This window comes from Clarias gariepinus, chromosome 17 (assembly GCF_024256425.1).
Source record: "Clarias gariepinus isolate MV-2021 ecotype Netherlands chromosome 17, CGAR_prim_01v2, whole genome shotgun sequence".
NCBI classification, from domain to species: Eukaryota; Metazoa; Chordata; class Actinopteri; order Siluriformes; family Clariidae; genus Clarias; species Clarias gariepinus.
In genome coordinates, this window is record NC_071116.1 from 27626434 (window position 1) to 27640938 (window position 14505).

At 35.9% G+C, this 14505-nt stretch overlaps 1 long non-coding RNA gene across 1 annotated transcript; it reads right to left on the reverse strand.

Moving 5' to 3' along the window:
• Positions 1-645: 645 nt before the first annotated feature.
• Positions 646-4256, reverse strand: LOC128545343 (uncharacterized). Its single transcript, XR_008365859.1, has 5 exons — positions 4231-4256; positions 3401-3593; positions 2923-3224; positions 2736-2758; positions 646-711 (listed from the first exon to the last, which is right to left on the reverse strand). It is a non-coding gene; the product is annotated as an uncharacterized LOC128545343 (long non-coding RNA).
• Between the last annotated feature and the right edge of the window lie 10249 nt (positions 4257-14505).

Below are 14505 nucleotides of genomic sequence, written 5' to 3' on the forward strand. Positions count from 1 at the left end.
ATTTTCAGTTGTTTATTTTTGTGTGTATAATAATAAACTAGCTTGCACTGGGAAAACTCATCCTCTGGGCCTTTTTTCATGACAGACAGGATCAGTTGCTATGGTGCTCTAAAGAGCCCGTCCCCATGTCTCTATGACAATGGGATCCACAGTTCCTATAAAGTTACCATAGCAGGTAATGCAATTGTAAGCACTTCCTTCTTCCTGTTTCCTGTTTTACTGGAGAGTACCTTGACCATTATGTGCCAGTGAGCATGCTTTGCAAGCACCATTAATTAAATAAACAAACAGTAATTATTTATACTAATATGGTTTATTACATACATGTATAAATACAGTTGAAAACTTATTTTCAAACTCATTTTCGTGTGTGTGTGTGTGTGTGTAAAGAAAAGACAGAATAGCACATTCAAGGAAGGAAACATTAATTTATTTATAAATCAACACAGTCATCAAATAGAAAATAAAAAAAAAGAAGAAAATTATTTTTTTTGATAAAACACTACATAAATAAGATCATTGTGTTTATCTTAACTTTTATTTAAACTTATTAAAACTAAATTTTAACTAAAGAACAGTTTGTGTAAACGTAAACTCCAATTTATTCTGTCTGATTTAAAAGTTATAAAAGTTAATAAAATAAATGTTTCTTGTGAGTGGCTTGGCTGGTCTGTCTGTCCATCAGTGGCATCTTCCAGTAAGCTTGGTCTGCTACACAACAAAGTGGGCAAAATATTGAAATGTTAAAGATTACTTGTTTAAAACATAAACAACATAATGTCTCAATAATATTTGATTCTTAGCCACTCCGAAATGCATTTGAAACGATATGTGTTGATGGAGGAAAAACATTAAATCAAGAACTAGTGTTAATAAATTGGGTTTGTGGAACTGTTGTATAAAAAGCAATATCCCACTCATGGTCATGTTATTGTACTGAATATCAGCACGGCTGTGATACCTATAATACTCCAGCTGCACCCATGTGGCTACAACCTCATCGTGCCACAATGTCTGCCACGATATTCCCTCTCATGTTAGACTGTTGAAACATCTTTTATGTTAATCCCATTTCTACTCTTAATACTAGATTGTTAACCAGTAAATATGAGTTCAATGACCTTTAGCAACAGTTAATTATGTTTTATGTTTCTCCTGAAGAGCTACTAGCTTTCACTGTTTTTTTTTTCACGAAGAGCTGCTCCTTAAATCCCTCAATCAGTTACAATAAGTATTATTTATTTATTTATTTATTTATTGATATTATTTTTAGGGCTCTTTCATAGGAATACATGGGGAATTTTGTTGTTTTATATAATCAGTCAAGGTCTAAGAAGGTGCAAGAAAAATTGTACAGAATATTGCAGTGTGCTGTAAGTGTACACTTTCTCTTTCCTGGAAATAAGAGCCCAAACTGGTACAGCTTGACTATGCGACTGTGGCAATAACATTACCAGCTCAGTGAAGACATGATGTCTTGATGTTAAAGTGGTTGAACAGGAGTGTCCTGCCCAGAGCTATGACTGAACTCAACCCCAATGAGCTTCTTTTGTAAATTATTTGGCTGGTGACAAAACACTAATAATCACTTTTAAGGTAATGATGATGTGATCAATAAAATATCTATCTATCTATCTATCTATCTATCTATCTATCTATCTATCTATCTATCTATCTATCTATCTACTATCATCTGTAAAAAGAATTGTACTATAAAACAAACAGTTGCTAACATTTTGCCAACGTTTTGTTCATAAGTAGTTCATAAAAATCTGCAGTAAAACTTTAGTGTTTTGTTACTTAAAAGTGCATGATTTATGTTTAAATCACCTTGCCCATCTCCGTGTTCATACCGTGACCATCTAAATAAAAGTAACTCACTGACCCTGCGCTCCAGTGAGGAGACTTAACTTGTGAATAACTTGTTTTATTCATGTTGATTTTAGACATATTAAAATAATTTTATTAAAACTATTGAAATATTTTTTATTTTTATTTTTACTGCTTTATTCCTGCATTGAGACCCCATGAGTTATGAAACAGTATCATTATGTATTACTTATGTGGGAATTATATTACTTATGTACACTACCACTCAAAAGTTTTGGGTCACTTGCAAATTTTTGTTTAGTTTTTGTTTAGTGATTTATTTTCTACATTCTACAACAATACTGGGGATTTCAAAACTATAAAATAACACATATGGGATTAGGTAATTGCATAACAACAAGAAAAACAACAGTTAGTTGTTATTTTAAGACACAGAGGTCGGCCTTTCTGTAATAGTTCTTGCAAGAACAGTATTGTCAAGTGCAATTGCAAAATCCGTCAAGCATCATAATGAAACTGGTTCTCATGAAGGCCGTCCCAGGAGGACGAGACCAAAACCTACCTCTGCCGCAGACGAGAAGTTAATTTAGAGTTATCAGCCTGAACAATGACCAATTAACAGCATCTCAGATTAGAGGCGTTATGAAGTCTTTACAGAGCAGAAGTAGCAGAAACATCTGAATATCAACTGTTCAAAGGAGATTAATGCATTTTTTGGACGCCTTCAGCATTCCTTTACAATGTAGAAAGAAATAAAAATGAATCATGGAGTTAGAAAGTGACCCCAAACTTTTGAATGGTACTGTATATGCTGCATAATATTCACACTTTGTATACGTGTGTGGATGAGACAACAGTAGTATTTCCAGGAAATTTTTACAGTAGTTAAAAATGAGCATACTTACAAAGTTGAAACTGTTTAAGACTTCTTTCATGGTGGAGAAACAAAAGCACAAAGATTAGTAATAATTATTGTAGTCATCCAGCTCAATAGACTCAATAGACAAAAGGTGTCTTATTGTACTGTATGTTAATAGCACAATATAATGTACACAGTACACAAGACATTTTAGACAATAAAGGCAGTATTACCTTTACTCCAAGAAGCTCCATGGCAAAATGAATACAGTTGTATGACAAAAGATCATACTGTGGACTTATCTGCATTGCTATTTTAACATTATCCATAAATAATTCAGGAATTCCATTTTCCCTTCTATGAATTGCAAATTTTTGTCCTCCAGAAAACCCGTCCACGCTCACTTTGCTAACGAGACCTGGACAGGAATGTAGGGTAGGATCTAAATCGCAAATTAGCTCTGATATGGGCGACAACAATTTTCCTACAGTTCCAGAAGAACTTGATGCTGATGCCCAGGATCCATTGTTTGATTCTAGAGAGTAATAAATAAATAAATACATAAATAAATATTATATATATTGTGTGTGTGTATATGTGTGTGTGCGTGTGTGTGTGCGTGTGTGTGTAAAAAGTCTGTAGTCAATTTCCAAACAAATACTGTACCATATAACATTTTTTGGTTCTCTATGTATATTTAAAATATTTTACGTGTCAATTGAATGACTTCCTCTTCACCGCAGCACACTCCAACATGGAAGATCGGTTTTAAATTTGCACATCTTACAACAAAGAGGTCTCCAACTTCAGAATTTCCATTGTATTCATCATCAAAGAGTTTGACAACACTGAAGCCCTTTGGATTATACCCGAATCCAATCATCCAATTTTCCCACAATGATGACTACAAAAAAAAAAAAAAAAAATGCACCAAGAATTGTTAAATTAGGAGGTGTGTCCAAGATTTTGACTAGTATGTACGTATATATTGTTTTTTTTTTTTGTACACAATAAGATGTTGAATATAAGAAAAATAAATAATAAACTTAAGTTTTCAGCATTATCAGCCTCTTTCTCTACTAGTTTCAGTTTCATTTCTGTTAAAGAGAGCACTTTTTAATAGTACAGGTGTGCATGGTATAACATTCATACGAGCAGTGATTATATAGTGATTTATATTGTGATATTTATAGAGTAATATAGTAAAAAAAACAGTTTTGCCATGGACAAATATTTGTGCCTGTTGAGAAGAAGTATTTAAAAATCTGGGAAAACAAAAAAACTGAATTTCTTTTCGCCTTTAGCTGTCAAACTGTTTAAATTTAAAACAAAACACTGAGGTTTGCCCAAGAAAGTTTAGATTTGGTATAAAAATAATTGCAAATGTAACTTCATCTGCCTCCATCTGCAACCACATTTTTTTCTACCTCTTTAATACAGATCTTGTCCATGTACTGTCTAAACATTTGTACATATTTTTCCTTCAATACATACATATATTTAATAGAGCAGTAAGACTACAGCAATATATAGACACTCACCATTATTGATGCTCAATACTCCCACTGTAAAATATCAAATATATACTGTTATTGTTAAATATTTTAATCATTAAACACTAACATCTTATAACAAAACATTCTACAATGTATAACAAACCAATAGACTTAAATTAATGTAATAGAGCTATACCAAATTTTAAAGGATTTCAAGTATGCTTGACTAACTGTACCTTTCGCTTCACTGCTTCTTTTGACTGTAAGAGAAAGCAAAAGTATTGATGACAAAAACTGAAAGAAAAATGTAACCAAACTGGTTTTGCCTATATATGCAAGTCACATCAGATTTCCTTGAACCATGTATTTCAAATTATTCCCGCTCACTTCAAATGACCACACTCCGTCTGGTTTCTTCATTGTCCTCTATTTCTTTATTGATGGAAATATTCTAATATTTTAAGATACTGGATTTGTGATTTTCAGTAGCTAGAAGCTCTAATCATTGAAATGAAAGCCAAAAAGGCTTGTAATATTTCACTTTACAAAAGTAATAAATCTACAATATGATTTACTTTTTTTAATTAAATTAATAAATAATAAATCAACTTTTTTACTATATATAAATTTTTAAAAGAGATGCACTGTGTGTGTGTACATTTTGTAAATCACTCTGGATAAGAGCGTCAGTATGCTTAAATGTAAATGTGAAATTGGGTATAAATATTGATATCAAGGTGTTTATGCTGCTTTTGCTTTGTAAATCCTAAATAATGGCTCTAAACCGAGGTGCTGGTAACTTTAAATTAACTTCTTCTCAGTAGCAGAGGTACGTTTTGGTCTTTCCTGGGAAGGTCTTCATGAGAGACAGTTTTATGATGTTGCTTGATGGGTTTTGCAAATGCACTCGACACAATACTGTTCTTGCGAGAACTATTTGGAATTTTTTTAGAAATAAAATCTAGACTTAACTAAGGCCAAAAATAATCTGCTGATCTTTAATGTAATCAGTTATATCATTATTTTATATAGCCCACGTACATGTCTGTTTGTGTATCTTATGCCTTGTTTACAGAAGGTATACTTCTTTTATCGTCAGCCAAATGCACTCTGATCGGTAATCGGAGAGTGATAAGAAAGAGATGATTTCTCACAGATGAGAAGTCGATAAAAATAGTTTAGATAAAGTCATACTTTTGTCACGTTAAAATTCACATAAAGATCTTCAGCAGTTATTTAAGTGGTAAAAATATTAAGTAATGCCATGGAAAGTTCCATTCAATTTTGTCCAGCGATCATTTTAAGACGGGCCCACAGTTTGACGCATGCACAGTACACTGTCAAAAGTTGTGGTTTATCATCTTACACATAACCCCTCAAAACTTCACTTCTACTCAATATTTTGATTGAATTTATGGTGCAAGTTTAATTTTAGGCAAATACCCAGGCTGCTTAATGCTGTGACAAAATCTGGCTGAACAGACTGACAAAGTGAAATTTTTCTGAGACTGGTTTCTGGTCCTCCAATTTGTGAAACATACTGTATAGATATCATTAAAAGAGTTCTGACTAATGTGCAGACAAAACATTTCTTTAAACAAAACCTTTATTTAATTTATATAGATATAAAATAATGTAAAATATAAAATAATGGCTTTAATGAACTGTTCTTTCAAAGGGAAAACCCTCCATTCCCCTTAGTGGATTGTGGATCTTCATACCTCCGGGTGATCTAGGAATCATATGAACATGCAGTGAGGCTGTTCCTTTACTCTGACAAGGATGGTAATGCGGCAGGGATTTATTTATAACTGTGGGAGGTTGAGGTAGGGATGGTTGTGAGGGGGAGAAGAGAAATACTCAAAGAGATTTACCAAAGGCGTTAGACCCGCTTCAGGTCTAAACATATCAGAAATCTCTGAGAGAACACCTCCACAGAGCTCAATGCCCACGACTTCCCCATCAACAAATATCTGACTGAAACATGTAACTGCCAGATGAGTCAGTCACGCTCGCTGATATAAACTGGCTGGGTTTCCATGAGGAGGTGGGCTGATTTAGCTGTCTAAGCTGCTGCAGTTGTTTTTATTGTTGATGACAGTAGATTGAATTCTAGTATTGACATGTTAGCAGATATCCAGCACTGTTAATCAAAAGGTCATGCCTTGCCTTGAAGAGTCAAGGAAGCATCTTAATAACTCTTAATCATTAAACGCAAAGTATATTTGCAACCAGGATTTTCAGATGATGAGATTATAATCTTCATTGCAATTCCAGAATTTTATCATGACCTTGCACATTTATAAATGAATTTGAACTATATTTGTATTTAATAAAAACCAATCTGCCCCTGAAATAGTTGTTGACTTACTCTTGTTGTGTAAATGTTTAAAGTGAGAGCTTAGGCTCAGGTTTCATACATAAAGGCTTACATTTTTACATGAAATGTAAGTATCCCAAAATGCTGATGCAAACCTTGTCTTAACGAAATAGTCTTAACCCATGTCTCTCTTGGCTAACCCCAGTTCTGGTCTAACCCCAGGATAAGAGAAATTAGTTTTACTGTATTTATTTATTTATTTATTTATTTATTTATTTATTTATTTATTTATTCATTTATTCATTTATTTATTTTTTTACCAGAATGTAAAAATGATAATTCGATATTCTTGAGTCATTGCGGTCTCAACGCTGTTGACCACAAATCACATTATGGCCTCAGTTTCTGGATTCCAGTGTGCTGGAATGTCCTAATGACCCTTGTCTGCTTCACAGGCTGAATTGTTATTTCTGCACATGGTCTAAAAATAATCAGCAAAATAAATCAGACCTGCAAAATTATATTATATTATATTTTATTTATTTAGTGCTTTTAACAATGGTCATGGCAGAATCTTAAGAAAATTAGTATGAAATGTTTGATAAAATATGTATAAATCAAAATAATTAGATTGCAAAAAGGACAAAACTTTCTTCTGCTAGTCCATATACTGTATGAGGTAGAAAACTCCACAAGGTATTATCATTGCTTTCATGATTATTATTATTATTATTATTATTATTATTATTATTATTATTATTTCATGTCTTTGGTCGTGTGTGAAATTTGCATATTTTCTGCATGCTTGGTGGGTTTCCTCCAGTTACTCTGGTTTTCTTTTACAGTCTAAAGGCTGTGTTGCAGAATGATTCCAAATTCTCCATAGTTTACAGTTGAGCGTGAGAACAGAACAGGTTAAAACATTAAGGTAACACATTATTAAGAAGACATGGACATGTCTTTAACCAAAATAATACACAAAATAATAATAATAATAAAAATAATAATAATAATTTAGAGCATATTCCCAGTTCATGTTCCATTTTCCCAGGATGAAGATGAATGAACAAATAGAATTGCTTTGGTAGAAGTGGGGTGCGTTTCATTTAGAGAGAATTAGCAATGGTGCATTTAACACAGTTGTTGACCCTTTGTGGGTCTCAGTGGCCCAATTTCATGGCTCATCTAGTGAGTCGTAATTACAGTATGAACAGAGACACAGCCTGGTTGTGAACTGCCAACAGAATGCCAAGTAATAAAAAACTTTAGCATAAATAACCATGCAAACTACTACTCTCCCTTTGTTTTAGACTTTTTGTTGTCTTGTCTTGTCTTGTCTAGTGGTAACCTAAAGTGAAATTCTTGGCCACTTAACTATCCCCTTTCAGATCCACAAACTACATATTCCATTAATCTATCTGTGTTTCTCTGTATTATGACTCAGTACAAAAGCATGACCCATGATATTCCTCTTCATGTGTAATCAAAGCCATTCATAGAGAGAGAAAGATGGAGGTTTTAAGAAAGACACAAAAGGCTGACTGAAATATTAAGAAAAAGAAGATAAAGAACAAACCAAATTGAATTTTGACAAAGAGGAAGTGGTGCTTGACTACCTAAACTGAGTTCTAAGTGTTACAGTACGTACTGTACTACATTATGTTTAGCGTGTAGTATATCCTACTTTTTTTGGCCATCAACATGAATCTTAGTATCCATAGCAACCTGAAAAACAAATAATGAGACAATTGTGCATCAAGGCCTGAAATGTGGGCACTAATGTATTACTTCATCATTCTCTTCCCATATGGCTCTTGCAGATGGATATAGCAAGCACTCAGGAAAGTCACCAGCAATTTCCTTGTCTTGGACTGGAATTTGTCTAGAATAATTTACACCAAGAAATTGGAAGAACAAACAGCCTACTGGCACCAACTCCAAGGATGAGCCCCAGGTTATACTGTCTCTCGATGCCTCTTTTAAATGGTTTAGGTTGATGAATAAAGTGCTTTAAATAGAGTTAGAGGTAATAAGGTTCCTCTACATGAAACACACATTGCCCCCCTAGCACCACCCCCAGGCCAGTCTAAAATGATCCCTACGTACAAGTTTGGAAACACTGCTAATTCAGTCATGTTTGTTTTCTGCAACAGTGGCTCCAAACAGAGATCTCTCACTCTTTTTTTCCTCTCTTGATTTTCTGCCCACTCAATGGATGAGAGCCAGTGACAGGCACAGGAGCAGATGGGGATTGACAGGGCTTCTAAGCAAAGAGCTAATTGAGGGAGACTGGGGAGAACTTTGTAACACCACCCGTAACAGTGGGGACAATCAACACCAATGCACTACCTAACATTCCTAATCAGGTTACTGCTTGGCTAATTGCACCACTGTTTTGGATCATTTAAGAAGCCCTGGCCTAATAATGACATATTCAGATCTTATCCCCACCTCCCCCCATAGTTGCTGTCATCACCCACTGTCCGGTATGGACATCCAAAGAATTGCTAATAAAATACTACTCCCTGCAGAGGAATAAAAAGAAATTGCAGACAGCTGGTTGCTTGAACATGACTCAGTATAAAAACAAATGTCCCTCAGCAAGCCAGGATTCCACAGTCACCTTGAATGGAGATAAAACTCATCTTTAAATATTCACTAGGGCCTCAAGATAAATAACGTTAGCACTAGACTGACCAAGCATAGACAGAGACCAAATCTGGGCAGATGACATGCTGTGTGATTTAACATCAACAGTGATCTTGCATTTATCTTGCAGATGGTTGAAGACAGACACAGCACGGAACACCTGAAGATCCAGAGAGCTTTTTAAAGGCTGGAGTAGTCTACAGAGGGTAGTCAACAGATGGGGTTTCAAGCTGGAAACAAACGAGACTATGAGCTAAGATATATAATTTATTCTTTGCTCATAGCAGATGCTCGACAGGCCAGCAACACCAGACTAAGATGTGAGAATGGTATACAAACAACTTTGCTCATTATGATGGTTGGTCAAAAGCTATAAAAGCTATGAAGGGTGTTCATGTCAAACCAGGATTTGTGATGAAATGTCTTGTGAAAGAAAACATAAAAGCGATTGTCATTTACAGAAGACTTCAAGCACTGTACGGTGATGAGCCTTTTAGCCGCAGTAAAATATTTGAAAGAAGGACTTACCTCCATGAATGCAATCCTGCCCGAGGTGGCTCGGAGCCCAATGCAATCGCTCATGCGAACATTAAGCAATTGGTTTGGCTGATCCTTGAAAATAAACCAATAACTTGTCACAAACTTGCAATAGAGATGTGTTGTGTTGTGAATTTATGTTGTTGCATGTATGTTGCACTTTGGTCCTGGAGGAACGTTGTTTCATTTTACTGTATACTGAACTGTATAGGGTTGGAATGACAATAAAAGCCTACTTGACCACTGCAAGTGTTTGTGGGAAATGTACACACAATCCTTCACCAACACCAATTACACATACAGGAACTCGGCTGGGAGTTATGCCACATCCCCCGGATAGTCCTGACCTTGTTCCAAGCCAAGTTCACATTTAAAGGAGTTCCTGGGAGGCCAGAGTTTCAGATGTAAAACTGACAGTCTAATCATGGCTCTGGGGTACTGAGAAAACTTTCTACCATGATGGTATCCAAGCTCTAGTGATAAGTGAAATAAATGCATTATAGTGTAGCATAGGATTATAAACAAAAATAAATGAAGCTTTTACTTTCATTTGTGTGTTATGTTGTTCTTCGCAATCAAAGCTTCTGCTTTACCTTGAACAGCACTTGTATAAAAGCCAAACAGGTTGGATGTGGCTTCATGTTCAAAAAATCTAAAAAAAAAAATTGTCTTAAGGCTTCACGGGCATAATCACCTTTGTCCCTTGCCATTTACCGCAGAGCATGTGCGAATAAATGTCTGAAGAGAATGAAACAAAGGTTACTTTCCATGAGAAGGAGGAGAGGAGGAGGGCAGATTACAACTTGGTTCCCCCTGTTCGATTAGTTGCTAGGCAATCAAGAGTCGTGACCTTGAAAATGAAGAGGGAAGATGTGAAAGGGAGAGAAAACTAGATGAATGCATATGTAGATGAAAAGATGGACAAACGGATACGTGGATATTACGAAAGGAATTAGGCAAAAGTTCTAAAGAAAAGAAAAACGGATTAGAAGGCAAACAAAGGAAGGAAGCTGAGAGCCGGAGGAAAAACTCACAAAACTTTGACTGTCAAAATGAATCCGTGTTACCATAGCAACTGGAGCACGAAGACCAAACTAATGAGACAAATAATGTGAGAATTGCCAGCCAGCACCAAGGCCTTAAATATGGACTGTATGGTATAATTTCATCATTTCCTTTTGCTTCCTTAAGGACCTGCAGTTTCATCATTCTCTCCACCTTTGTCACTCAGAACTAATCGCCCTCAATTTATCGGAATTTATTTAATTATTTAAATCACTTATTTTGAGGCTTTTTATGGCAGATAAAGATTATTCCACAGAAAAGATAGAATGTTAGCATAGTTTAAAAACATTTTCAAACTTGCTATAAATATTCATCTGTATTTAGCACCAGCATTCTGGGCTTACAGTATCAAGAGATAGGGCTCAAAACTTTTTAATCTACTGTACATTCATCTTTTGGTGGTCGTTTTATTTTTTATTTTATTTTTTTATGATGAAAATCAGTAATTTTTGGATGTCATTGTACAGAACACCCCACAGTATAAAGGAGGATCAACATAGATAAACACTTTCACTCCCTCATCCTTTCTACCACTGTACGTACATGCTCATGAGAGGCCTGGAGCCCATCCTAGTGGACTCCAATTCATTGAAGTGCACACTAGCATACTTAGTCAAGTTTAAAAATCTCAAACCAATTTGGCCTAAACTGCATGTCTTTGGACTGTGGGAGGAAACCAGAATACCTAAAATAAACCCTTTAAGGGGGAGAATGTGCAAACTCCATGCACACAGACCTGATGTGGGAATCGAACCCTCAACCATGGAGAGGTGAGAACATATACTGTATCAGTTTCAAATAACATCAATGCATTCTATCTCCTCCAATAATCATGATAATTGTTTTCCCAGCGTCACTAAACAAATCACATTACTTTGTATGCATAGTAGCTAGCTCACACACCTGGTACGCACAAAAGTAGCACCTGACCTCCAACATAATAGATGCACCCTAGCTATTTTTAAGAAGATAAGGATTTTTTTTTTCTCAACCATTTAAAAACAGCTCTTGAACTTTTCACCAATCATAACGAGCTGTCTGACCTAATGGCCCCGAGTATGAAAAAAAAAACAAAAGTGTCACAAACTTCTTACTCTGTTATGACTTTCTAACAGAAATGCCTCTTAACATTTTTTTTGGCCACTGCAAATGCGACAAACGACTAGAACTTAAAGCATGTGCTAGCAGCAGACCAAAAAGGTAAGTGCTTGGAAGAACATGGATGGCTTTGATTGTGAATAAATACAGTTTTAGATACTTTATTATAATGTATAATAAAGTTATAATGTGTGTTCTCTCTGATATATATGATAAAGATCTTTTTTTTTAACAATAGACTAAAATAGATAAAAAATAGATTAAGTAAAAGTGGATTGTCATCAGTCCATATTCCAGTTTTATGTCAGTAATCTATATTATGGGCTTGTGTGCAGGTTTTTACATCCTAAGTTTTTTACCTACTTAAATATTTTTTTTTTCAGGCTTTCTGGATTCCTCCTACCACATAACTCATGTTGCTTGGTGCAGTGGTGATTAAATTGTGAGTATGTTCCACTGGTGATGTTCCCAACCACCACTGTTTCCTGGAACAGGCATTAAGTCTAACATTGGCTAAAATCCCCTAGCACCATAAAGGAGCAGTTTACAGTCATTCAAATATCTAAGGTGATGGTGATGATGATGATGATGATGATGATGATGATGATGAAGGTTATCAGCATCTATTTTGTCCCCTCTTTCCATAGGGGCTTTGTTGATTATAAGAGGCTGATTCGTCTCTGCAACAATGTCATTAATCAACTTGACAATGGTGGTAAAGTTGGAAGTGGCCACACAGTTAGAGGGGGCTTAGGCGTTTGGTTGCTCTGGTGCTGTACTGCCCAACAGGGGATCCACAGGGACTGGCTAAGGTTCAGGTTCTCTACCTTGGGGGTAAGTTTTAAAGAAACTATGGTGTTAAACATAAGCTATAGTCAAAAAATACCATATTTAACATTGATTTCCCTTCCTGAGGTGTCCTAATGGGCTGTGTGTGAGCTATGTGATTGTATCATCATTTTAGTGATTTAGACGTTATGTGTGGGTCGAGAATTTCAGGTAATGAAGAGGTGATGAAGGCTTCAGCCAGACTTTTGAAGCACTTCATTAACTGAGGTCAGGGCTACACGGCAGGCGGTTTGAGGATTCTTGGGGACAGCTATGTTAATAGACTGTTTAATGGAAGTGAGGATTACTCACTGTTCCATGGAGAGATTGAAAAGGTCTCAGGTGGGTTTTCACCACCCACAGCTTCCGGTTGGAAATGTTTTATGATGGTCATGTGGCATGGGCCAGTAACACTGAGATCAGCCATGCATCAGTGAAACAGAAGAGGTTGCAGTCTCAAATGTCACTCTGGACCTTATCCTGAGCCCTGTTGTTGTTGAGATTGGTCTCCAGAGACTGGATGTTGGCTATCATGATGCTAGCCAGGGGCACACAGTACAGTACAGTACTGTATGTTCCTGATGCACCTAGGTTTTGCTTTGGGTGACATCTATGGCTCTTTTTAAGAATCTCACTCAGGCCTGCATGGATCTAAAGTAAATGGTTTCCGAATGGAAGTGAAGTTGAAAACTAACAGAAATAAGAGTATGTCTATTGTACCTTAAAGCATGTCATCAGGATGATGAAATGGTAGAGATTAAAGTAAGGTAAAGTGCAGAAAATAAGCAAAAAAACAACTCAAATCTCAAATCCAAAATCTTAGAGACTGTGCCAAATTGAATGGTTAAGTAAAAACAGAAACCTTTTTATCAAAGGAGCCCTTGAATCACTCTTATTCTTTATGATGTACAGTATGCTTGCAGGTAAAGGGAATAAAAAAATAAGAAATCGGGCTAATAATAATAGTAGGGTTACTATAATATTTAATTACACTGTGTTACATTCATCCTAAATATGACACTAACACATGGGCTAGCTAACAAGCTGCACTAGTTCTGCCTAGGCCGTATTAAAGAAAATAAAAATAAACTAAATATTATGTTGTACATAAGTTGGAAAGGTCATGTAGGGATAAAACAGCACTGTGGGAGAGCTGCAGGGGTTTGGAGGGAGGCAGAGGGTACGAACCAGGGAGGCCGTAAGTGGATCATTTGATTTAGGAAAGCTGCTGGGGCTGGTGGTAAAGGGGCTGTTTACTGCTCCACAGCCTTTCCACAGGAGTATTAACCAGCCTCGGTGCTGAAAAATAGGCCATCTGAAGAGCGCAACAAGCTCAAGGCAGCAACTCAAGCTGAAATTTCACATTATAGTTTTTTGCGGTTTTCTTTTATTTTCTGCTTATGCTAAAAAGGTATATGGAATCACATATGAGTCGCATTAATGATTCAGCTCGGTGTCTTTGTTGGATTTTTAATACTGATCAGACTGCCTGAAGCGGAGCAAGTTTAATTAAATTTGAGTATAAAATAATTGCACATTTCCACACAGGAACATTTCCTACTTAGTCAATGCCCCCTCTGAATCTAATGAAAATGTAAGAACCTGTTGGAGACAATTAAACCTCTGAGGGCATTATATCTCTTTTTACAAGCTTGTCCATGCTAATTTAGAGTCGCACAGTCACCCAAGATTTGCAGCGACAATAGAAATCAGGACTGATTTCACTAGTGCCCACTGTGCTGTCCTGCCAATGGAAACGAGAGGTGCTGCCACGTCTTGCACAATAATTTCACAAACCTGACACCAGCTTAGAGTTCAGTCCA